This window comes from Hyaena hyaena, unplaced genomic scaffold, assembly GCF_003009895.1.
Source record: "Hyaena hyaena isolate Hyena2069 unplaced genomic scaffold, ASM300989v1 scaffold_100, whole genome shotgun sequence".
Classification (NCBI taxonomy): Eukaryota; Metazoa; Chordata; class Mammalia; order Carnivora; family Hyaenidae; genus Hyaena; species Hyaena hyaena.
The window spans coordinates 2849372-2874461 of NW_024080732.1; the positions used below are offsets into that span (position 1 = coordinate 2849372).

The window sequence follows — 25090 nt, forward strand, 5'->3', positions numbered from 1 at the left end:
CCAAAAGATCATTTAATTGATACCTAAATTCTTTTTTAGGTTTTTTTTTATTTCTGGTTAAAAATTTATTTTAGAAATTATACATGTTAGTAATTATATAAAGTATTTTATGCATAAAGTGTTTTATAATATATATGTTCTATATATTTTTATAATATATTGAATATGTATAAAAATATTTTGTGTTCCATTTGTGTTCATTTACAAAACGTGAATATGGGTTGATAAGTCAGATTACATGTGGTCTATTCAGGTACACACCTATGGTAGCCCTTGTTCCAATGGTTATTTATACTACAGATTATTTATATCCTCATATATATCCTTCACTATTGCTATTTTTTTTTTTTTACAAATAGTTTATTGTCAAATTAGTTTCCACATAACACTCAGTGCTCATCCCCACAAGTGCCCTCCTCCATGCCCATCCCCCCCCCACATCCATCAGTCCTCAGTTTTTGTCAGCATTCAAGAGTCTCTCATGGTTTGCCTCTCTCCCTTTCCCCCACCATTTCCGCCCTTCTTCTCCCCCTTGTTCCTCCGTCAAGTTCCTCCTAATCCTCCTATACGTGCAAACATATGATATTTGTCCTTCTCTGCCTGACTTATTTCGCTCAGCATAACACCCTCAAGGTCCATCCATGTTGCTACACATGGCCAGATTTCATTGTTTCTCATTGCCATGTAGTATTCCATGGTATAGATAAACCACATCTTCTTGATCCATTCATCTGTTGATGGACACTTAGGCTCTTTCCATGTTTTAGCTATTGTGGAGAGTGCTGCTATGAACATTGGGGTACATGTGCTCCTATGCCTCAGCATTTCTGTATCCCTTGGGTAAATTCCTAGCAGTGCTATTGCTGGGTCATAGGGGAGTTCTATTGTTAGTTTCCTGAGGAACCTCCACACTGTTTTCCAGAGGGGCTGTACCAGTTTACATTCCCACCAACAGTGTAGGAGGGTGCCCGTTTCTCCACATCCTCGCCAGCATCTAGAGTTCTCTGATTTGCTCATTTTAGCCACTCTGACTGGCGTGAGGTGGTATCTCAGTGTGGTTTTGATTTGTATTTCCCTGATGAGGAGGGATGCTGAGCATCGTTTCATGTGTCTGTTGGCCATCTGGATGTCCTCTTTGGAGAAGTGTCTGTTCATGTCTTCTGCCCATTTCTTCACTGGGTTGTTTGTTTTTCGGGCGTGTAGTTTGGTGAGTTCCTTATAGATTCTGGATATTAACCCTTTATCTGATATGTCATTTGCAACTATCTTTTCCCATTCCGTTGGTTGCCTATTAATTTTCTGGGTTGTTTCCTTGGCTGTGCAGAAGCTTTTAATCTTGATGAGGTCCCAACAGTTTATTTTTGCTCTTGATTCCCTTGCTTTTGGGGATGTGTCAAGTAAGAAGTTGCTGCGGTGGAGGTCAAGGAGGTTGTTTCCTGCTTTCTCCTCTAGGGTGTTGATAGTTTCCTGTCTCACGTTCAGGTCCTTTATCCATTTTGAGTTGATTTTTGTGCATGGTGTGAGAAAATGATCTAGTTTCATTCTTCTGCATGTTGCTGTCCAGTTCTCCCAACACCATCTGTTAAAAAGGCTGTCTTTTTTCCATTGGATATTCTTTCCTGCTTTGTCAAAGATCAGTTGGCTGTATACTTTTGGGTCCACTTCTGAGTTCTCAATTCTGTTCCATTGGTCTATGTGTCTGTTTTTGTGCCAATACCATACTGTCTTGAGGATGACAGCTTTGTAGTAGAGGCTGAAGTCTGGGATGGTGATACCTCCCGTTTTGGTTTTATTTTTCAGTATTACTTTGGCTATTCGGGGTCTTTTGTGGTTCCATACAAATTTTTGGATAGTTTGTTCTAGTTTTGAGAAGTATGCTGGTGCAATTTTGATTGGAATTGCATTGAATGTGTAGAGTGCTTTAGGTAGTAATGACATCTTAACTATATTTATTCTTCCTATCCATGAGCATGGAATGTTTTTCCATTTCTTTGTGTCTTCTTCAATTTCCTTCATAAGTTTTCTATAGTTTTCATCATACAGATCTCTTGTATCCTTGGTTAGGTTTATTCCGAGGTATTTTATGGTTTTTTGTGCAATTGTGAATGGGATCAGTTTCTTGATTTCTCTTTCTGTTGCTTCATTATTGGTGTATAAAAATGCAACCGATTTCTGTACGTTGATTTTGTACCCTGCAACTTGGCTGAATTCTTGGATCAGTTCTAGTAGGCTTCTGGTGGAGTCTGTCGGGTTTTCTATGTAGAGTATCATGTCATCTGCGAAGAGTGAAAGTTTGACTTCCTCTTTGCCAATTCTGATGCCTTTGATTTCCTTTTGTTGTCTGATGGCTGATGCTAGGACTTCCAGCACTATGTTAAACAACAGTGGTGAGAGTGGACATCCCTGTCGTGTTCCTGATCTCAGGGGGAAAGCTCTCAGTTTTTCCCCGTTGAGGATGATGTTAGCTGAAGGCTTCTCATAGATGGCTTTGATGATGTTTAAGTAGGTTCCTTCTATCCCAACTTTCTCGAGAGTCTTTATTAAGAAGGGATGCTGTATTTTGTCAAATGCTTTTTCTGCATCTATTGACAGGATCATATGGTTTTTATCTTTTCTTTTATTGATATGATGGATCACATTGATTGATTTGCGAATGTTGAACCAGCCCTGTAACCCAGGAATGAATCCCACTTGATCTTGGTGGATGATTCTTTTGATATGCTGCTGGATTCGATTTGCAAGGATCTTGTTGAGAATTTTTGCATCCGTATTCATCAAGGATATTGGCCTATAGTTCTCTTTTTTTGTTGGATCTCTGTCTGGCTTGGGAATCAGAGTGATGCTGGCTTCATAAAATGAGTCCGGGAGTTTTCCTTCGACTTCTATTTTTTGGAATAGCTTGAGAAGAATTGGGATTAATTCTGTTTTAAATGTCTGGTAGAATTCCCCAGGGAAACCATCAGGTCCAGGGCTCTTATTTGTTGGGAGATTTTTGATCACTGATTCGATTTCTTCACTCGTTATGGGTCTGTTCAGGTTTTCTATTTCTTCCCGTGTGAATTTTGGTAGTGAGTGTGTGTTTAGGAATTTGTCCATTTCTTCTAAGTTGTCCAATTTGTTGGCATATAATTTTTCATAGTATTCCCTGATAATTGCTTGTATTTCTGAGGGGTTGGTTGTAATAAGTCCATTTTCATTCATAATTTTGTCTATTTGGGTGCTCTCTCTTTTCTTTTTGATAAGCCTGGCTAGAGGTTTGTCAATTTTGTTTACTTTTTCAAAAAACCAACTCTTGGTTTCATTGATCTGTTCAATTGTTTCTTTGGTCTCTATGTTGTTTATTTCTGCTCTAATTTTTACTATTTCTCTTCTTCTACTGGGTTTAGGGCGTTCTTGTTGCTCTGCCTCTAGCTCCTTTAGGTGAGCTGTTAGATTTTGGACTTGTGCTTTTTCTAATCTCTTGAAATAGGCCTGGAGAGCAATGTACTTTCCTCTTAGGACTGCCTTGGCCGCATCCCATAGATTTTGAATTGTTGTGTTTTCATTTTCATTTGTTTCCATATATTTTTTAATTTCCTCTCTAATTGCCTGATTGGCCCATTCATTCTTTAGAAGGGTGTTCTTTAACCTCCATGTTTTTGGCGGTTTTCCAGACTTCTTCCTGTAATTGATTTCAAGTTTCAAAGCATTGTGATCTGACAGTGTGCATGGTATGATCTCTATTCTTTTATATTTATTGAGGGCTGCTTTATGTCCCAGTATGTGATCTATCTTGGAGAATGTGCCATGCGCACTTGAGAAGAAAGTAAATTCCCTGGCCTCAGGATGTAAAGTTCTAAATATATCCGTCAGATCCATCTGGTCCAATGTGTCTTTCAAGTCCATTATTTCTTTAGTGATTTTCTGTCTGGTTGACCTATCCATTGCTGTAAGCGGAGTATTAAAGTCCCCTGCTATTAGCACATTCTTATCTATAAGCTTGTTTCTGTTTGTGATTAATTGTTTTAGATATTTAGGTGCTCCCATATTCGGTGCGTAGACATTTATGATTGTTAGTTCTTCCTGATGGATGGACCCTGTAATTATTATGTAGTGCCCTTCTTCATCTCTTGTGATTGTCTTTAATTTAAAGTCCAGTTTGTCTGATATAAGTATCGCTACTCCGGCTTTCTTTTGATTTCCTGTAGCATGATATATATTTCTCCATCCCCTTACTTTTAATCTGAAGGTATCTTCCCGTCTAAAATGAGTTTCTTGTAGACAGCATATTGATGGATTTTGTTTTTTAATCCATTCTGCTACCCTATGTCTTTTGATTGGAGCATTCAGCCCATTTACATTCAGTGTTATTATTGAAATATGTGGGTTTAGAGTCTTTGTATCTTTTGTAGGGTTCATGTTTGTGGTGGTGTCTCTGGTATCTTTGTTCCTTGCAACCTTTCCTTCAGAGCATCCCCCTCAGGATTTCTTGTAGGGCTGGCTTCGTGGTGACAAATTCTTTCAATTTCTGTTTATTTGGAAAGGTTTTTATCTCTCCTTCTATTTTGAATGACAGGCTTGCTGGATAGAGGATTCTTGGCTGCATATTTTTACTGTTCATCACATTGAAGATTTCCTGCCATTCCTTTCTAGCCTGCCAAGTTTCAGTAGATAGGTCTGTCACCACTCTGATAGGTTTCCCTTTGTATGTTAGGGCCCTTTTCTCCCTAGCTGCTTTCAAAATTCTCTCTTTGTCCTTGTATTTGGCCATTTTCACTATGATATGTCGTGCAGAAGATCGATTCAGGTTACGTCTGAGGGGAGTCCTCTGAGCCTCTTGTACTTCCACATTTACTTCCTTCCCCAGGTCGGGGAAGTTCTCTGCTATAATTTGTTCCAGGACTCCTTCAGCACCTTTCCCTCTCTCTTCCTCTTCTGGGATTCCTATGATACGGATATTGTTGCGTTTGACCGTATCGCTGAGCTCTCGAATTCTTCTTTCCTGTTCCTGGATCAGTTTGTCTCTTTTTTTGTCAGCTTCTTGTTTTTCTATAATGGTGTCTTCTAAATCACTTATTCTCCTTTCTGCCTCTTCAATCCGTGCATTGGAGGCCTCTAATTTATTATGGATCTCATTTATCGCATTTTTTAATTCTTCATGCCTATTTTTATTTTCCATTCTGTCTGTAGCCATAGTTTCTTTGATGTCCCCTATGTTTTTTTCAAGCCCAGCTATTAATTTTACCATTATTATTCTAAAATCTTGTTCAGTGATGCTGCTGATATCTGTTTTGAGCAGTTCATTAGCTGTCATTTCTTCTTGGAGTTTCTTTGGAGGAGAGGTCTTTCGTTTCGTCATTTTAGTTAGCTTTCCGGCTCTTGTTGGTTTTAAAGACCTGTTATGCTCTCTCTTTCTATGAGCGCTGCTATATCCAAGAAGACTCTTTGACTTTCCAGTGCCTATCCTTTCAGAGAGTGTTTTTTGAATGGTATCCCCTGGTCTCTCTTGTTGGGACTTGGTTATTTTATTTTCCTATTCGTAGTGATATTTGGGACTCTCCACCTTGTGTACTCTAGCTTGTTTCTTGAGGTAGCCGTTAGAAGGCTCTCTCAGTGGATTCTGCGTCCTTTTTCTCCCAATCTCTCAGGTTTTGTAAGGTTTCCAATGGCTTCAGATCTTTTCTGTGTGATGTATGGGCGCAAGTGCAAGTACGGAGCTCCTTACTTCTCCGCCATCTTGCCCTCTCTCCCCACTATTGCTATTTAACAGTATATCTTCATTTAGTTATTTATCTTCATTTAGATCTCACTTAAATCTAGAAACAATTTTTATTCATCTTGAAGTATTGGTACATAACAGTGCAAATATAATCCAAATTATCTGAGTAAATTTTTAACCAGATCATTTCCTGTCAGGGTCCTTTCTTCTCATCCTAGAATCTGGAAATCTGTTTGGGATCAATTTTATATGTTCTGACCTCTGAAGGGTACTCCCTGTAGTTTCCACCTCCCTAGCTCTCCATATGTGGACATGGGAAATTTGTGTGTTGACTGGAATGAGAGGTCTACCACTTCCCAAAACCCAACAGGATTCCAGCTCCAACCTTGAAGGGCAGCTTGGAATTCAGGCTACTAGGAGGCAAGGCGGTAACAATACTCTCGTCAATGGTGACTGATAGGAAAAGTTTTATTTATTAAAAATTTTTTTAATGTTTATTCATTCTTGACAGAGACAGACAGAGTGCAAGCAGGGGAAGGGCAGAAAGAATCTGAAGCAGGATCCAGGCTCTGAGCCATCAGCACAGAGCCTAACACAGAGCTTGAACTCATGAAACACAAGATCATGACCTGAGCTGAAGTCAGATGCTTAAGCATCTGAGCCAACTTGGCACCCCAAAATTTTTATTTTTTAAGTGTGGTAAAAACATAACATTGGGTCTACCCTCAATTAATTTCTAAGTGCACAGTAGATAGTATTAACTATCAGAACAATGATGAACAGTAGATCTCTAGAAATTATACATCTTGCATGATAATCACAATTCTCCCACTTCCCCCTGCTCCCAACTACTGGCAGCCACCATTCTACTTTCTGTTTCTTTCTGTAACTTTGGCTATTTCATATAATTGAAAACAAGTAGTATCTGTCCTTCTCTAACTGGCTGATTTCACTGAATGTAATAAAGGTTTATCTGTGTTGTAGCCTATGACAGAATTTCCTTCCTTTTTATGGCTAAATAATATTCTACTTTTTACTTAATTTTGTCTATTCATTCATCCATACACATTTATGTTGTTTCTACATTTTGGTCATTGTAAATAATGCTGCAGTAAACATGGAAGTGCAGATCTCTCTTTGATATCCTGATTCAGTTCCCATTGATAAGGATAATGCATAAGTGGAATCACTGGAACAGATGACAGTTCTGTTTATTTTCTGAAAAACCTCTATACCATTTTCCATAGTGGCTGAATTATTTTAAATTCCAACCTACAGTGCCCAGGAGTTCCAAATTCTCCATATGGATGTCAACATTACTTATTCTGTTTTTTTGTATTTTGTTTTTAATAATACTATTGTAACAAGTGTGAGATGATACATCATTGTAGTTTTGATTTACATGTTCCTGATTAGTCATGTTGAGCATCAATTTACATACCAGTTGGCCATCTGAGTGTCATCTTTGGACAGATGTCTATTCAGATCCTTTGCCCAATTTTCTAAGCCCAGCGTGGGGCTTGAACTCAACACTCTGAAATCAAGACCTGAGCTGAGATCTAGATTCTGATGCTTGGCCATTTTTTCCTCTGTATTTCTTTGAATAATTTCAAATTGCCTGTCAAAGTTCTTATCCTTTCTTCTACTTACTCAAGTCTATTGCTGAACCATTCTAGTGAGTTTTTTAGTTGTTATTGTATTATTTAGCTCCAAAATTTCTCTTTTGTTCTTTTTAATATTTTGTCTTTGTTGATCTTCTCATTTCATGCATGTATCATTTTCTTGAGCACATCAAGCATCTTTACAATAGCTAATTTGAATTTTTTATCAGGTAATTTATATACCTCTCATTATTTAGGTTTGGTTTCTGGAGGTTTATTTTGATTTTTTGGTCAAGCCATATCTATTTTTATCTGCATCTGAATAACCTTTTATTAGGATCTGCACATCTAATATCACCGTTCTCTGTCTTTACAGACTGCTTTCTTATAGGGAAAGTCTTACAGACTGCTTACCAATCTGCTTAGGTAAGATTCTGGGGGCCTCTGAAACTTTTTTTGAGGGATGCAGCTTCTCTGTGCCTCTGCATGTAGTTTCTCAGGTAGATAGTCTTCAATTCTTCTTTTCAAAGGCTTGTAATTTTTGCTCTCTCATGTCTGTTTGTAGCACTGCGAGTGCTGATTCTACAGAAGCTAGCCACTCAACTCTTCTTCTGAGTGGCAACTAGGCATCCAGAGTATGCCAGCTCCCATCAGTGCCCAAAGTCAGGCAAGACAGATACCAGTTCTCTTGGGCAGCCCTCTGTATCTCCCTCCTGAGTGAGAAGGCGTAGGTTGTGAATCTTTCTCCCGATTTTACTAAGTCATGCTGGCTGCAGCAAGCTACCCACCACTTTCCTTTAGTTTCAGCAGCCTTCAGGTATTCAGTCTGTGGTGATTCACTCTACTTCTGAGTGAGGCAAGGCAGAAACCATCCCTTCAGCAACCTTTCAGAAATCCAGAACATTAGAGGTATTCTCCACTTTTCACTTTACCCTGAGAAAGAAGTCAAGGGCCAGGGTTTTTTTTTTTTTTTTTTAAATATATTTAATTTTTTTGTTTGTTTATTTATTTATTTTTGAGAGAGACAGATAGTGTGATCAGGGGAGGGGCAGAGAGATGGGAAGAAGGAGAATCCCAAGCAGGCTCTGTGCTGTTAGCAGAGCCCAATGTAGACTTAAACTCGCAAAACCATGAGATCGTGACCTGAGCCAAAACAAATAGTTAGACACTTAACAGACTGAGCCACACAGGCACCCCATGGGGTCAGGGTATTTTCTTGCAGTGCTGACCTTTGGAAGTTTCAGGGAGGGACTGACACAGGTAAGATGAAATTGTTCTTCTTTCCCATTTTAATGTGGTTCTTCTTGGCTTTTTGCTGTCCTAGAGTACTGCATTCTAAGAGTTAAGTACTCTTAACTGCATTCTATTTTGCAAAGGTATTTTGATGCATATATCATGGTTAAATTGTGATTTTGTGAGGGAACAAGAAGTGAGACTTTTTATTTTGCCATCTTGCTAATATCACTCCTAAGAAAATATTTTTAACTCTGCTTTTAGGCTACAATATGGTTTTGGTACTTTTTCTTTTTATTTCACTTATTATCGTAGCATCCCTAAATGAAAATTTTTTTAGAAATGTATTTTTTTGGTAAATACACTAAGTCCTATGGTTTTATTTTTTTCCACTTTCCTTAATAGGATTTATAAAAGCATTCATTTTTAATGCTTACAGTATATTCTCCATTACATAGATTTACCATCACTTAATCTTTTTCCCATTTTCAGACATCCCCTCTTTTCAGTTGATTTTTATTTATGAATAATGGTGTGTGTGTGTGTGTGTGTGTGTGTGTGTGTATGTACACATATATGTGCCTGTGTGTGTATTTGTGCACATATCTCTTTATTTCCAGAAGATAGGGTCCTAGTAGTGTCATGGGTCACAGGGTCAGGATAGGAACTGCTTAAAATTAACTGAGACATAATTCTAAATTACTTCTGAAGTGACTGAACCAACACTCATTCCCAATGGCTGTTCATGACAATATCTGTTCATCATAGCCTCTCCTCCCCACACTAATTATTGACATTTGGATATTTGAAGAGAAAGTTCTCGTTCATGTTGAACTTTGTTTTTAATGTACAAACATATGCCCTTATACATTTTATACTCTTCCATAGCTGCCTTTCCATATGTGTGTTCTCTGGGCAAGAACCCTTCACTTTGATATAACATCTACAATACCAAATCAGATAGCATTCCTTGTATGATGATACCACACGTGTACCACTGAGATAATAAAATGGCTTTGGAATGGAGATACCACTATTAGGTAGAAATACATTTGATTTATTTTTATTTTAAACATTTCAAACAAATAATAAAATGTTCTATATAATTGAGTTGAAAGAACTATTTAATTTAAAAACCACCCTTCCTGAGGAGTCCACCCAAATGAATATTTAGAAGGACTTTGAGTATACTATATTATATCCTATATCAACATTTTGTATGTTACCAGAGGAGCTTTGTAAGGAACACTTTTATAATTCTCTTCTGTTCTATTCTTTATTGAAGTTTTTTTTCAGATGTCTGCATTGGGAGAGACCATATCTAACACAAACCCTTTTGCTTTCTTCCTTTTGTAATAGATTAGGTAAGGAATATTGGTGCATGGAATGCTTCATCTTAGCACAGAGTTCTTTTTGTGAGTAAATTACCTTTGCAGAAAGAGGTGTGTGCAAAACACAAAGATTACAAAGAATTTGCAGCATCCTTCTAAAATTTACACATTACTTTGAGGGACAAAACAATAGGAGAAATGAAGACTGTTGTTGATATTAGATTATCCATGCTCTTACATGGTCAGATATCTTGTATTGTCTTTATTTCCCTATGGAGCCAGCACAACTTCTAATTTATAAGTCAACTGCTTTGGCCTCCGCCAAAGCAGCCTATGTGTACATGCTGAGCCAACATTGGTCCTTTCAGCTAGCTTTGTCTCTGCAAGAAACAACCCTTTGAAATTAAATTTCATGTAGCACAGCTGTTTCCCCAGCAGAAGTCCTATTCTCTTGGCTTACTTTTTCATTTTCTCTGAAATCTCTGCAAAGGGCATGACTGTCTTTCGTAAAACCATTTCATTGAATACCAAGCTACAGGATTTCCACCCACTCCACCTCAGAATGAATTTGGGAAGAAAGATAAGTACTCTTACATTTAACATTTGATATAGAGTCGATGCAAAGAGAAATGCCATTTCCAAGTTACCAGCTTTTCCTCTCTTATTTCCCTCTACCTCAGATAAGTAAGTTGCATTGAGTTTGACTCATCCAGATATTGAAGAAAATGGGCTAAATATTGACAAGGGAATAACTGTGAACTTTGAATCCTTAGCATCAGTTTGTATTATATCTCCAAAATTAGATTGCCCACCATACCTTTTTTCATTGCTTCTCACCCTATATAAATTTCTCAGTATCCAAAATTCCTATCCAAAGACTTTCAGTAACTCTTCCATATTGAGCCTCTTCCATTTTGCTCAGGTGGGCAGATGTTCCATCACTACTCCCCACCACATCATGACTTCCAATATCTTGGCTCCTAAAGAAGTAGAGGGGAGAGATAGTATCACCTAAGACGGAAGGATACAGGGCCTCAATCCCCTTGATTAAATGAATCAAGTAAGTCTTCTAAAGAAATCATAATGGCTGGCAACTCACACCTTTAAAACCCACCTTTGCTTTATTATAAACACATACACAGCACACACAGACACAAAATCCCCTCTACCAATTTAAATAATGATCTATTTAGGAGCTCATTTCATTATCAGATGTTCATCATTCATGTTTAAGCCTTTCATCAAGACTTCCAAACTATGAAGTAGCACAATTTTACCCATACAGAAAGTTCAATTAGTATTTCTTCATTAAGAGTAAAGAATAGTAGGGGCTCCTGGGTGGCTCGGTTAGTTAAGCGTCCAACTTCAGCTCGGGTCATGATCTAACATTTCAGGAGTTTGAGCCCTGCATCTAGCTCAGTGCTGACAGCTGAGTGCCTGGAGCCTGCTTCAGATTCTGTGTTTCTCTCTCTCTCTTTCTCTGCCTCTCCCCCACTCACACTCTGCTCTGTATCTCTCTCTCCAAAATAAATAAACATTAATTAACAAAAAAAAAAAAAAAGACTGAAGAATAGTAAGAAAAGCCACCTCCCCCTTCAAAACAAAAATCATTAGAGGTATAACTTAAATTATACTGGGAAAGAGCTCTGAATCCTCTCAGTCTCCATTCACTCAGCCTCCTTCCCTACTTCCATCCTGGCCAAAGAGGCTTATCCCAGAGGTTTTCAGTGACCTAAAGTTAATAAGTATTTAATGTCCCTAAAGTTCATAACCCTACCTGTGTGTTTATAACCTTCTCTCTTGCATGACTATTCCTGTATTTAAAAAATACATAGAACTGGTAGCTCAGAGCCTGGAGCCTTTTTCGGATTCTGGGTCTCCCTCCCTCTCTCCCCCACTCTCCCCCCTCTCCCCCTCTCTCTCCCTGTCTCCTCCTCCTCCTCCTCTCTCTCTCTCTCTCTCGGCCCATCCCTGTCTCTCACTGTCTCTCTCTCAAAAAATAAATAAACATTAAAAATACACACATATCCTTATAGAACAGTGCTTTTTATTTAATATGTAAGAGGATACTCATATCTAGATCTTAGCATCACACATCAAAGAGGCAGGAAATGGGTAGGCAAACTTAAAGAAGCCAGTTTACAGCAGTGATCATTTAGCCAGAAATGACTGGTTTGTTAGTATATAATTTTTAATTACTTTTTATATCTCAGCTTGACAACCTCATAGGATATTGTTCCCATTTTTTAAAAAAATTTTTAATGTTTATTTTTGAGAGTGAGCACATGAGTGGGAGAGGGGAAGAAAGAGGGGGGGGCGGAGAGAGAGAGAGAGAGAGAGAATGAATCACAAGCAGGTTCCATGCTGACAGCACAGAGCCCGATGTGGGACTTGATCTCACAAACTGAGATCGTGACCTGAGCCAAAATCAAGAGTCAGACTCTTAAGTGACTGAACCACCCAGGCACCTCCCCCCCCATTTTTTAAGAAGTTGAGACTCAGAAGTTGCTTAACTTCCTTCGAATCATGAAAGTGGTAGTAGCTACATGAGTATTCTTTCTGTTAAGTATTATTGGATAAACACTAAAGCCCAATTGTGTGACTTTTTAAATTGCTAGACATTTAAAACAAACAATTTTGTAGAGGTTTTCCGTAACTTGTACATCCTCAACCAGATTCAACTTACTTTGCAAGCTGCAAAAAGTATTTGCTTTTAGCAAGTATGCAATAGCTTATATTCTTTCCCTTTAACCTCCTGCTTTGGAAAGAACTAAACTTTTTCTTATTGTGCTCTCCTGACTTCAACTACTGTTTTATTGAAATATGAGACTATCTCTAATCATCTTCTATAATTAGAGTACTAATGTTTTGAGGTTTTCTAACATGGACCCATTTTTAGTTATTCTTCCTTATTATTCCCATAAAACATGAAAATCATGAAAAAGTCAATATTTCAACCACTTCACAACTCCCAGATGGACACTTGAAAGTGACCTAAGCATTCTTTGTCAGCTGAACTTTGGCTAAGAAAGTAGCATTCTGATACAGAAGGTCATAATAGGAAGAAAATCAAAAATGAATCCATCTAATAGGTTAGAACTATGCCAATATTTCAAAATGCTGTACACTGGATATATGATTGTAAGCAAGGTATAGTCCCTAAAGAAACTTATGCTCTGTCTGAAGAGACCAAAACAAAACAAAACAAACAAAAAAATCCACCTAATATAGGAATGCAATTTGATATATGTTACAGAAAGTATGGTATGGAAACACTTAAAAGAGCGTCAGGAAGAGAAGACGTTTGTGGAAAATTCATGATCTAAGTAACGGAAAAACCTGTACAGATGCTCAAATATGAGACACCACTACACATTTGAGGAGCTGCAGGTTCAATGGAGTTTAAAGCAGTATCCAAGACAGATTATGAAGAGCCTTGAAGATTATGTTTAAAAGTTCAGATTTTATCTTAGGGCAAAGTGAAGCTATCAAAAGATGTGAATGGGTTGTGACAAGATCAGATGTATATTTTAAAAAGGTCAGTCTCACTGTAAGATGGAGAGTGGACTGGAGTCACATTCAATTAGAGACATAGAGACCAGATTAGCTGGAACTATAATAGGAGTAACAGAAAGGGAGAAGCATGGTCCAACTATACAGTTCAGTTTGTGGTGTTGAATATAAAGTGTCTTTGGAATAATAAATAGATGTGTCCAACAAACAACTATGGATATTCAGATCTGGAACTGAGGAGGAAGCCTGGAAATACGTATCTGGAGAGTCATCAAAAAACGGTTAATGATTTCAGCCATTGGAATAGGTGATGTCACTCAGAGTAGAGTGAGGAGAAGATGAAAGATAGAATCAGTGGAACACAGACACTTCATGTGCTCTAAGAATAATAGACAGTGAAAGCTCTTGAGGAACCTGAACAGTGTGACCAGCGAAAGCCAAGAACAAAATAGAGAAAGAGAGACAGATAAGATGCTACAGATGTCAAGAGATGGTAAGAGGGTTCCATGTTGTAAGAAGGTTAAGTAAGCTAGGAATTGGAAAGTGTCACTTGAATTCATTAACAAGGAGATTATTGATAAAGTGGTTTCAGTAGAGTGGTAGGTATGGTAGCCAAACTGGACTGAGAGTTAAAGACATACAGGCAGAGAGTATATAGACAACTACTTTGAACATACTTGACTTGTAGTTTCTACTTAGATCTTCCTTCCACTCCCACTTTTCTGTGACTTTTGCCAATAAAATATCCCCAGTTTCTAACTCATTTCTATTGAATCTTTCTTTTCTTTCCTGTTACTGATTTCTCTTTTAAAGTAAAATAAGTGTTTTGTTTTCCTCTTTTCCCCTAGACAGTTTCTGGCATTATTTAGAGTTCTTGCTTTGCTTCTCTGGGTTACATAGTCTTCATGACCACCTCATTTCCCTTTCTGGCCCCCTTGCTTAATGTTACCTAGTCACATTTGCCTCTAACTTTCAAGCAAAAAGTAAATCCACAGAGTATCACAATAGTAATGTCAGAACCATTTATAAACATTATACTGGGAGCTAATAAACATAGTGTTTAACCCCTAAAAAAGCTTAGGCTTACAATATGGATAGATGAGAAGACCTGTCTAATGCAATGAATGGCTAGTGATATGAAATAAACCCAGTATATAGTTGGACAAAAATCAGAGTAAATGGAATTAAGGTAGGTGAATAATTGATTCCAGTGTGTAGAACTCTCTAAAGTACACCACAACAAGGCATTTATTTTTTTAATTTTTAAGTTTATTTATTTATTTTGAGAAAGAGAGCGTGTACACATATAAATGGGGGAGGGGCAGAAAGAAAAGAGGGAGAGAATAAAAGCAGGCTTCATGCTGTCAGCTCAGAGCCTGATGTGGGACTCAAACTCATGAACTTTGAGATAATGACCTGAGCTGAAATCAAGAGTCAGATGCTTAACCTACTGAGCCACTCAGACGCCCCAAAATAAGGACATTTATGATAGAATTGTTTTGTTTGGCTTCCAGCTGAGTAAAAATAATCCTACCCTTGTCTGGTTCTCATAAGCACAGTATCCCTAAGCCCAGACAACTCATGCCTAAGAATATATACCCTATTACTGATTATTATTGGAATATAAAGTATTCATTACAGAGGAGTCTAATGTTATCACTTTGATGTAAGACAATTTATATTTACTTTAAAATTTCCAAATTGCTCTGAATTGATGACAAAATGATTACATTCTTATTGGTCTTGATGATCCATCATTGTTGATATTCAGATATTAACTTCATGTCCATTTGTTAACTGACAGTGAATCATCTGCCTGCTGAATGCTTAGAGAAGCCTTTTTTATCACTTCAGAAGTTCTCTGTTGGTTTCTATCGTTGGCTTTGTGTGTGACCCTGCTATTCTGTGCCTTTTTCTTGAAAGTATTTTTTTGGTAAGCTTTATGACAGTATTTCTATTATAGGTCTGGCTGTGGCAAAACCGAACTATGTTACTCAAAATAAATTGTCAGGTGATGGATGGAATGGTTAAGAGAAATGGGTGTTTAGGTTGCTGGTTAGTGCATGACACTAAATTACTTGATTACTATATTCTCTAGACCAGGCTCTTAAGAATCTTCTAATGTCTTTTATCTCAAGGATCTAATAACTATTCAAACCTATACATATTTGTCTTCACCAGGTCTTTCAAAGATGAAAAATCAGTTTGTTATCTAAAAATTTCATTTGTTGTCACAATATCCTGGGAACTCTCTGTCCTTGTGTTCTCTTCATTCATTGGATTACTTGGAAAAGAGATGTGTTCCAACTGCCTATAACGTTTTTTTAAATCTGATTTAAGAAGAGAGTTGTTTTTGTTTTCGTTTTTGTAGTGTTTAAAGTATAGATGGCATCAGGAGTGAGCTTGGAGCAGGCAGAAGGAAGACATTAATAATTTGAGTCCTCTCAGGCTGTGATAATGGTGGCCAGTTTGGGCCTGATATGCCAAATACTATAATGCCAGGAGCCAGTTAGTCCTTGAGAACACAGAGCTTTCCTGTATGGTCAGGGCACTTTTATTTCTTTTTGTGAAACTACTGACCCAATGCCCTTTCACACTTTGAAAAGGCTGTGTGGACTTCTCTCATTCTCTGAAACAGGAAAATGCATGAGAAAAAAGTTAAGTAGGTTTTGAAAAGCCTAGTGATCCTTTGGGAGAATGATAATATCCAAGTTTTCACTAGTCATAAGTTAGATGAATGACGTAAGTAGTCCAGCAGAGAAATGTCACCATTATATAAGAGATATTTTGGAAATAATCACAATTTTTTAAAAAGCTATAAATTTATAAAAAGACATTATAGCAAGAAAACACACCTGGTCTCTGGGATTTAAGACATATAGGCTGTGCTCTGAAGATTTGTTTAAAGACATAATTCCCCTTCAGATGCCTAGCAAATAAAAGCTAGTTTATTTCCAAAGAATATTTTTGTTCCCACATGAAGAGATGATGCAGTGCTTTGTGCTTTCTTCCCAGGTATTCAAAGTTGAGAACTCAAACCTCATTCCCTGTTTGCTACTCAGGTCTCTAGGCAGTGATTCTCTCTCCCTCTCTGTCTTCCTCTCTCTCATCTTCCCTCTCACCTCTCAACCTGAGAGGTATAAAGGGACACATATGAATTAGCACTAACTTGATTTCACGGGGCTCTGAACTGAGTGATGGTAGGGTGGGTGAGGGACAGACACATCAGTGTGGTCACATCATGACAAGTGCAGACTTTCATAGAATGTTAATATCACCTAAAACTGATAGGAAATTAGAAAACCACCTTCTACCTATAAAAACTCTTATTGTTATATTAGAAATACTGAAGAAGTATGGAAGGGTGCTTGAGATTTTTTTTCTGCTTAAAAACTTGAAGACTTCTTTATCTTTTCATTTAGCCAGCCAAGAAATCCTGTTTTGTTTGGTTTTTTCAAAGGGTTGTTGATGGTTATCTGCTCTAACTCTACCAGTTCATTTGTGGAATCATTAAAAAGATAATCCTAAATTTCTAGTACAGTCACAGATTCATCCTAGAACGTTTCCTGGGTTTCATGGAAGTCTAAGGCCTTACTGAGAAAGCATTTCAAGTACTTCAGTGTATCCTTTGTCTGTAAGTGCTCCTTCTCCATGTAGACTAAGGAGGGTTACAGTGCAAAGTGTTCCAGTACTAACAAAGTTCTACTACTGAAGGCCCGAACCTCCACATTATTGCAGCATGTGATATAAACATTTTGAATCCTTTAACTTTAATTTGTTTATTTTTTCCTAATTCTCTTTAGTCCTATAATACATGATGTATTTTTCTAATTCTAAAATTGCTTACCTAACATGAGAAAATTAGATGAAAAGATTCTTCAGGCTTCTTCAATTTTTAAAATTCTGCAAATAACTGATTTTCAAATGTATAATTTGAAACTTGAGTTATGGGCTTTGATTTGCTCTTACTCCTCACTTCCACATTTGTAGAAATATAGCGCTTCATATGCTCCCTGCAGAAGAAAAACAAACTGAATGATTTTTAGAAACCTTTCTAACCAGAAACACTTAGAATTGAAAAAAAGAAAAAGAGAGTCACCAAGTTATAAAAAACACTTTTAATGCCTTTTTAGAAATCAAGGATTAATAGACTATGTAGGATCCAGTTTACTTTAATAACCTTTTTATTAATATCATCGTAGTTTCAAACAAGAATTTCTTCTCAGTACTTCTGAGTCTGTATTCTTTCATGGGAAATCAAGACCATTTCAACTTTGCTTTATATTTTTTATTTAGGTTTATCAGCTTTACCTATTTAATAAGACATGAAGTAAATAATATTTTGAAAAATGGAACCGAAGCATTGTTTTAATTGATGTTGAAGAATTTCTATTGAGATTTGGTCACTTTCCCAGTTGGACTTTATATTTACCTGAGAGTACAAGTTTTCAGACTGATACCAATTATTTGTATATATGTAGATGATTTCTGTGTTAGTGTGTTATGATTCAACTTTACAAGATGTTGAATTAACAGGCTTTTTAAGGGAAAAAAGATATTTATTCCATACTTTAAATGAATTTAAAATAAATAGCATTGTAAAATCACATTATTGTTGTTTATTAGGGTTGTAGGGTATTCTAATGAATCATACTAGATAAAAAGATATAGATTTATCTTTATAAAGATAAATGAACAAATGAAAAGCAAGTGAACACAGAGGAGACTAACATGTTTTTAGGCATCACTGTCACCTTTCAATTGTTTGAGAAAATTGATAGCGGTTAGAAAATGGAGCATTTTCTTTTTTTTTCTTTTGTATTTATATCACACTTTATTGAATTATATCAGTAACTGTAAAATAATTTAGGATAGTAAAAAGAATTAGGACAAAGGTAGAGTACAAATAGTTCTTAGGAAAAGCATGAGAGTACTTCCTTCTTACGGGAATGTTTTCTCTAGTCTTACTAATTATGTCAGAAAACCATACGAAATACAGTTTTCTCAGTCTTGTTGACCTGAGTCATTGAGCTTCCATTTGGCAATCAGATATTCTCCAAAGCACCTCTGTAGTTATGCATGTATTCAGTGGTATTTACTTAGAAGCTACTATGTGTGGAGTGCTGGTCTTGTCTCTGTGAATATATAAGGGAAGAAGATAAACATGATTTCTCTCTTCATAGAACTTCTAACTCATTTCTAGACTTAAAATCCTGGGGATACAGCTTTTGGTTCATACCAAAAATAATTAACAAAATATTTAAGTCCACTACCAAGTTGTGTTTCTCTTTTTAACATTGCTGCTTCTGCTGAATGAATGAAATGGAAATACTTGCACAGATTGCCACTCCTTGTAAGGTATAAAGTGGACTTGTGAAAAAGTGGTTCTAGTAAGACAGTTTTTATTTAATTCTGTAAAATATGTAAACTATATAGTAGTAACTATAATGTGACCAGTAAGACAATGTAAATGAAATAAACATATTGTCAGGGCTTATTCCTTTTGGAAGGAAGTTACTGCAGTGCTTCATGCTTTATTTGTTCCTTTATAAATAAAACTACTATAGAATTTGGAGCATCACACATAACCCCTTGCCCAGTTCTCTTATTTTACAGCAGAGGAATCTAGAACTAGAGAGTAAAATGACCACAATCTGCTAGTTGGGGTATAAAAGTTTGAGGCCATCGCGTGGGCACTCTGGCCAGTGTTTCGATATAACTTTATCAGACATGGAGAGGTTCTAGTTTGGTCTGTTGCAGGGTCTTTGCTATTTTCTAATTGGAAGAAAAACTCTCTCAAAAAAATGGGTTTTGTGAAGTTTAAATACTGAATGACTAAAACAGTATAATGCTAGAAGGTTATTCATGTTTTCTCATCTTTTCCAAATCACATGTATTACCAATTGTTATAGTCATTCCTTTCTGTACTTATTCACAACCAAGATTCTGCTGTATTCATAATTCTATAATTTGACAAATCCATAGCGTAACCAAGGAGCATCAGTACCATGGCCTTTTTTTTCCCCTGAGGATCTCAACATTTGTTTTTTTATTTATTAATTTTTTAAATTCACATCCAAGTTAGTTAGCATATAGTGCAACGGTGATTTCAAGAGTAGATTCCTTAATGTCCTTTACCCATTTATCCCATTCCTCATCCCATAACCCCTCCAGTAACCCTCTGTTTGTTCTCCATATTTGAGTCTCTCATGTTTTTGTCCCCCTCCTTGTTTTTATAATTATTTTTGCTTCCCTTTCCTTATGTTCATCTATTTTGTATCTTAAAGTCCTCATATGAGTGAAGTCATATGATACTCGTCTTTCTCTGACTGATTTCACTTAGCATGATACCATCTAGTCCCATCCACATAGTTGCAAATGGCAAGATTTCATTCTTTTTGATTGCCGAGTAATACTCCATTGTGTGTGTGTGTGTGTGTGTGTGTGTGTGTGACATCTTCCTTATCCATTCATCTATTGATGGATGTTTGGGCTCTTCCCATACTTGTCTATTGCTGATGGTGCTGCTATAAACATTGGGGTGCATGTGTCCCTTCAAAACAGCATACCTGTATCCCATACTACATAAATATCTAGGAGTGCAATTGCTGAGTCGTAGGGTAGTTCTATTTTTAATTTTTTGAGGAATCTCCATACTGTTTTCCAGAGTGGCTGCACCAGTTTGCATTCCCACCAACAGTGCAAAAGAGATCCTCTTTCTCTACATGCTCGCCAGCATCTGTTGTTGCCTGAGTTGTTAATGTTAGCCATTCTGATGGTGTGAGTTGGTATCTCATTGTGGTTTTGATTTGTATTGCCCTGAAGATAAGTGACGTTGAGCATCATTTCATGTGTCTGTTGGCCATCTGGATGTCCTCTTTGGAGACGTGTCTGTTCATGTCTCTTGCCCATTTCTATAATGGGTTATTTGTTTTTGGGGTGTTGAGTTTGAAAAGTTTTTTGTAGATTTTGTATACCAACCCTTTATCTGGTATGTAGTTTGCAAATATCTTCTCCAAATATCAGTTGCCTTTTAGTTTTGCTGATTGTTTCCTTCGCTGTGCAGAAGCTTTGAATTTTGATGAGATCCCAATAGTTCATTTTTGCTTTTGTTTTCCTTGCCTCTGGAGACATGTTAAGAAGTTGCTGCAGAGGCGCCTGGGTGTCTCAGTTGGTTGAACATCCAACTTCGGCTTAGGTCATAATCTCATGGTTCATGGGTTTGAGCCTCTCCTCAGGCTCTGTGTTAACAGCCAGCTCAGAGCCTAGTGCCTGCTTCAGATTCTATATTTCCCTCTCTCTGGCCCTCCCCTGCTCACGCTGTCTCTCTCTCTTTCAGAAATAAATAAAACATTAAAAAAAGAAATGGAAAAAAAAAGAAGTTGCTGTGGCCAAGGTTAAAAAGGTTCTTGCCTGCTTTCTCCTCGAGGATTTTGATGGCTTCCTGTCTTACATTTAGGTCTTTCATCCATTTTGAGTTTATTTTTGTGTATGATGTAAGAAAGTGGTCCAGGTTCATTTTTATGCATATTGCTGTCCGGTTTTCCCAGCACCACTTGCCGAAGAGACTCTTTATTCCATTGAATATTCTCTCATGCTTTATAAAAATTGGTTGGCCATACATTTGTGGGTACATTTATGGGTTCTCTATTCTGTTGCATTTGTCTGAGTGTTCTTTTGCCAGTACCATACCGTCTTGATGATTATAATTTTGTAATGCATCTTGACGTCCGGGATTGTGATGTCTCCTGCTTTGGTCTTCTTTTTCAAGATTACTTTGGCTATTCGGGGACTTTTCTGTTTCCATACAAATTTTAGGATTGTTTGTTCTAGCTCTGTGAAGAGTGCTAGTGTTATTTTGATAGGGATTGCATTGAATATGTAGATTGCTTTGAGTAGTATTGACATTTTAACAATGTTTATTCTTCTAATTCAGGAGCATGGAACATTTTTCATTTTGTGTGTATGTGTGTCTTCAGTTTCTTTCATAAGCTTTCTATGGTTTTCAGTGTATAGATTTTTCACCTCTTTGGTTATGTTTATTCCTAAATGTTTTATGGGTTTTGGTGCAATTGTAAATAGGATCAATTCCTTGATTTATTTTTCTGTTGCTTCATGTTGGTGTATAGAAATGCAACCAATTTCTGTGCATTGCTTTTATATCCTGCCACTTTGCTGAATTCTTGGATCCCGTTCTAGCAGGTTTTTGTTGGAATCTTTGGAGTTTTCCATATAGAGTATCATGTCATCTGCGAAGAGTGGAAGTTTGACCCTCTCCTGGCCGATTTGTATGCCTTTTATTTCTTTGTGTTGTCTGATTGCTGAGGCTAAAACTTCCAATACTATATTGATTAACAGTGGCAAGAGTAGACTACCCTCTCTTTTTCCTGACCTTAGGTGGAAAGCTCTCAGGTTTTCCCCATTGAGGATGATATTAGCATAAGGTCTTTCATATATGGCTTTTATGATCTCGAGGTATGATCCTTCTACCCCTACTTTCTTAGGGGTTTTTATTAAAAAAAGAATGCTGTATTTTGTCAAATGCTTTCTCTGCATCTATTGAGAAGATCTTATGGTTCTTGTCCTTTCTTTTACTGGTGTGATGAATCACGTTGATTGTTTTGTGGATATTGAACCAGACCTGCATCACGGGTATAAATCCCACTTGGTTTTGGTGAATAATTTTCTTGATGTATTGTTGGATCCAGTTGGGTAATATCTTGTTGAGGATTTTTGCATCCATGTTCATCAGGGAGATTGGTCTGTAGTTCTCTTTTATAGTGTAGTCTTTGTCTGGTTTTGGAATCAAGGTAATGCTCACTTCATAGAAAGAGTTTGGAAGTTTTCCTTCCATTTCTAATTTTTGGAACAGTTTCAAGAGAATAGGTGTTAACTTTTCCTTAAATGTTTGTAGAATTCTCCTGGAAAGGCATCTGACCCTGGACTCTTGTTTTTTGGGAGAAATTTTATTACTAACTCGATTTCTTTACTGGTTATGGGTCTGTTCAAATTTTCTATTTCTTCCTGTTTCAGTTTTGGTAGTTTATATGTTTAGGAATTTGTCCATTTTTTCCAGATTGCCCATTTTATTGGCATATAATTGCTGGTAATATTCTCTTATTATTGTTTGTATTTCTGCAGTGTTTGTTGCATTCTTGATTTTATTTATTTGGGTCCTTTCCTTTTTATTTTTGATCAAACTGGCTGCGAGGTTTATCAATTTTGTTAATTCTTTCAAAGAACCAGCTTCTGATTTCACTGATCTGTTCTACTGGTTTTTCGTATTTTGGTTTTTGGGATTTTTTGTTTCAATACCATTGATTTCTGCTCTAATCTTATTATTATATCCTGTCTTCTGCTAGTTTGGGGTTTTATTTGCTGTTCTTTTTCCAGCTCTTTGAGGTGTAAGGTTAAGTTGTGTATCTGAGAACTCTCTTCCTCTTTAGGAAGGCCTAGATTGCTATATACTTTCCTCTTATGACTGCCTTTGCTGTGTCCCAGAGGTTTTGGGTTGTGGTGTTATTTATCATTTTCATTGGCTTCCATGTACTTTTTAATTTCCTTCTTAACTTCTTGGTTAGCCGATTCGTTCTTCAGTAGTATGTTCTTTAGTCTACAAGTATTTGTTATCTTTTCAAATTTTTTCTTGTGGTTGATTTTGAGTTTCATAAATTTGTGGCCTGAAAATATGCATGCTATGATCTTGATCTTTTTGTATTTGTTGAGGGCTGATTTGTGTCTCAGTGTGTGTTCTATTCTGGAGAACGTTCCTTTTGCACTGGAGAAGAATGTATATTCCACTGCTTTAGGATGAAGTGTTCTGAATATATCTGTTAAGTCCATCTAATCCAGTATGTCATTTAAAGCCATTGTTTCCTTGTTGATTTTCTGTTTAGATGATCTATCTGTTGCTGTAAGTGGGGTGTTGAAGTTCCCTACTATTATGGTATTAGTATCAATGAGTTTCTTTTATTTGCAACTAACTGACTTATATCTTTGGGTGCTTTCACATTTGGAGCATAAATGTTTATAATTATTAGATCTTCTTGGTGGATAGACCCATTAATTATGATATAATGCCCTTCTTCAGCTATTGTTACAGTTTTTATTTTAAAGTCTAGATTATCTGATATAAGTATGGATATTCTGGCTTTATTTTGATGACCATTAGCATGATAGATAGTTCTCCATCCCCTTACTTTCAATCTGAAGATGTCTTTAGGTCTAAAGTGAGTGTCTTGTAAACAATATATCGATGGGTCTTGTTTTCTTATCCATTCTTTTACCCTATGTCTTTTGATTGAAGCATTTAGTCCATTGATGTTTAGAGTGAGTACTGAAAGATACAAGTTTATTTCCATTATGTTTCTTATAGAGTTGGAGTTTCTCATGGTATTCTCTGGTCCTTTCTAGTCTTTGTTGCTTTTGGTCTTTTTTTTTTTTTTTTTTTTTTTTTTTTANTTTTTTCATCTTTTCTCCCCTTAGAGAATCCCCCTTAAAATTTCTTTCAGGGCTGGTTTAGTGGTTATGAACTCCTTTAATTTTTGTTTGTCTGGGAAACTTTTTATCTTTCCTTCCATTTTGAATGACAGCCTTGCTGGATAAAGAATTCTTGGCTGCATATTTTTCTGATTCAGCACATTGAATATCCTGCCACTCCTTTCTGGCCTGCAAAGTTTCTGTGGATGGGACTGCTGCAAACCTGATCTGTCTTCCTTTGTAGCTTAAGGATTTGTATCCCTTGATGCTTTCAGGATTCTTTCATTCCCTGATTATTTTCTGAATTTGACTATGATATCTTTGTGGGGTTTTTTGTTTTTTTTATTTTTTATTTTTTTAATGTTTTATTTATTTCTGAGAGAGAGAGAGACAGCCTGAGCAGGGGAGGGTCAGAGAGAGAGGGAGATACAGAATCTGAAACAGACTCCAGGCTCTCACCTAGCTGTCAGCACAGAGCCCGACGCGCTCGAACCCACAAACCGTGAGATCATGACCTGAACCAAAGTCGGACGCTCAACCAACTGAGCCATCCAAGCGCCCCTATGATATCTTTGTTGATGGTTGTTTTTGTTGAACCCTGTGGGATTCCTCTGTGCTTCCTGGATTTTGATGTCTGTGTCTTTCCCCAGTTTAGGAAAGTTTTCTACTATGATTAGCTCACATAAACCTTCTACCCCTTTTTCTCTCTCTTCATCTTCTGGAACCCCTGTAATCTGATGTTGTTCTTTTTTAATGAGTCCCTGATTTCTCCTATCTTTAAGTCGTGCTCTTTTGCTTTACTCTTCCTCTTTTTTTTTTCTGCTTCATTATTTTTCATAAGTTAGTCCTCTGTATCGCTGATTCGCTGCTCTGCCTCATCCATCCTTTCTGCTGTGGCATCCTTTCAAGATTGCAGTTCAGTTATAGCATTTTTTATTTCATCCTGACTAGCTTTTACTTCTTTTATCTCCATAGAGAGAGAGTCTAATCAATTTTCGACCCCAGCTAGTATTCTTACTATAGTGATTTTAAATTCTGGTTTAGACATCTCACTTGTATCTGTGTTGGTTAAGTCCCTGGCTGTCATTTCTTCCTACTCTTTCTTTTGGGTTGAATTGCTTCCTTTCATCATTTTGAAGGAAGAAAAGGAATTAATAAGGTAAAAAAAATGTTTTTAATTAATAAATTGTAAACAACACACACACCAAAAAAAATCAAATAAATGATGCTAGAAC

General features: G+C 36.8%; 1 protein-coding gene across 3 annotated transcripts in view; it reads left to right on the top strand.

Annotated features, from left to right (window-relative positions):
* The window catches only part of PSD3 (pleckstrin and Sec7 domain containing 3), a 380191-nt gene that overhangs the window by 280117 nt on the left and 74984 nt on the right, over positions 1 to 25090 (top strand). The window lies entirely within an intron of this gene.